The sequence below is a fragment of the Primulina tabacum genome, chromosome 9 (genome assembly GCF_025594145.1).
Source record: "Primulina tabacum isolate GXHZ01 chromosome 9, ASM2559414v2, whole genome shotgun sequence".
NCBI lineage: Eukaryota > Viridiplantae > Streptophyta > Magnoliopsida > Lamiales > Gesneriaceae > Primulina > Primulina tabacum.
In genome coordinates, this window is record NC_134558.1 from 7,967,660 (window position 1) to 7,969,776 (window position 2,117).

The following is a 2,117-nucleotide window of genomic DNA, read 5'->3' on the forward strand; positions in this document are numbered from 1 at the left end:
TTCACACCATACAGGAGGTACGACATGTGAAGGGACTGACGAAAAATCTTTTGTCTTTGGGGAAATTGGATGACATTGGGTGCAAAACCCGTATCGAAAATGGGATCATGAAAGTTGTGAAAAGCGCGCTTGTGGTTATGAAGGCGGAAAAGGTTGCTGCAAATCTGTATGTACTTTTGGGAGAAACACACAAAGAGGCAAAACTAGCTGTTGCATCAATTGGTTCAGGAGAAGAATTAACAGTGTTATGGCATAGAAAGCTCGTGCATATGTCAGAACGGGGATTGAAAATTCTCTCAGAATGGAAGCTGCTGCCGGGACTTAAAAAAGTGTCACTACCCTTTTGTGAGCACTGTGTTACCAGTAAACAACACAGATTAAAGTTTGACACTTCTATTGCCAGGAGCAAATGTATATTGGAACTGATTCATTCGGATGTTTGGCAAGCACCGGTTGTATCCCTAGGAGGAGCGAGATACTTTGTCTCGTTCATTGATGATTTCTCTAGGAGATATTGGGTGTATCCAATCAAGAAGAAATCAGATGTTTTTCAAGTCTTCAAAGTTTTCAAATCGCGGGTTGAACTTGATTCTGAAAAGAAAAACAAGTGTTTGAGGACTGACAATGGAGGAGAATATACCAGTGACGAATTTGATGTATATTGTCAACATGAAGGCATCAAAAGACAATTCACAACGGCTTACACACCTCAACAGAATGGAGTGGCAGAGCGGATGAACAGAACCTTGTTGGACAGAACAAGAGCTATGTTGAGGACTACAGTTCTAGAAAAATCATTTTGGGCGGAAGCAGTCAAAACAGCTTGTTATATTATCAATCGTTCTCCTTTAGTGGCGATTGATCTGAAGACTCCGATGGAGATGTGGACTGGGAAGCCGACAGATTATTCTCATTTGCATACATTTGGAAGTTCTGTGTACGTTCTGTACAATGAGCAAGAAAGATCAAAGTTGGATTCGAAATCCAGAAAATGTATCTTCTTGGGTTATGCTGATGGAGTAAAGGAGTTTCGCTTGTGGGATCCTACTGTTCACAATCTTGTCATCAGCAGGGATGTTATCTTCGAGGAAGATAAAGTAAAGGGAGACAAAGGCACATTGAATTCAGAAATTACTATATTTCAGGTGGAAAATAAGATGGACGAAGGTCAAGTTTCTTGTGAAGCAGTACCAGAGCACGAAGAACAAGAATATGTTGAGTCTAAAGTTTCCAATGTGAGGCAGTCAACTCGAGACAGAAGACCACCAGGTTGGCTTTCAGATTATATCACTGAAAGCAACATTGCATATTGTCTATTATCAGAGGATGGTGAGCCATCGAGTTTCCACGAGGCTACTCAAAGCTCGGATGTATCCTTGTGGATGATAGCAATGCAAGAAGAATTGGAGGCATTAGACAGGAATAAAACTTGGGATCTTTTTACAATACCACGAGGGAGGAAAGCCATTGGAAACAGATGGGTCTATAAGATCAAGCGTGATGGCAATAACCAAGTGGAGCGGTATCGTGCTAGATTTGTGGTAAAAGGGATATACTCAGAAAGAAGGCATTGACTTCAATGAGATATTTTCTCATGTGGTTCGGCTTACAACATTCAGAGTGGTGCTGACATTATGTGCGGTATTTGACCTATATCTAGAACAGCTAGATGTGAAAACAACATTTCTTCATGGAGATCTTGAAGAAGAAATCTATATGGCAGCCAGAAGGTTTTGCATGAAAAAGGCAAAGAGAACTTGGTTTGCAGGTTGAACAAATCTCTGTACGGTCTCAAACAGGCGCCGAGGTGTTGGTACAAGAGATTTGATTCCTATATCATGAGTCTTGGATACAACAGATTGAGTGCAGACCCTTGTACGTATTCAAGAGGTCTGGTGATGATTATATCATTTTGCTGTTGTATGTGGACGACATGTTGGTAGCAGTCCCCAACAAAGATCATGTCCAAGGATTGAAAGCACAATTGGCTAGGGAATTTGATATGAAGGACTTGGGACCAGCAAACAAGATTCTAGGGATGAAAGTTCACCGAGACAGAAGTAACATAAAGATTTGGCTTTCCCAGCAAAATTATTTGAAGAAGTCTTGCAACGCTT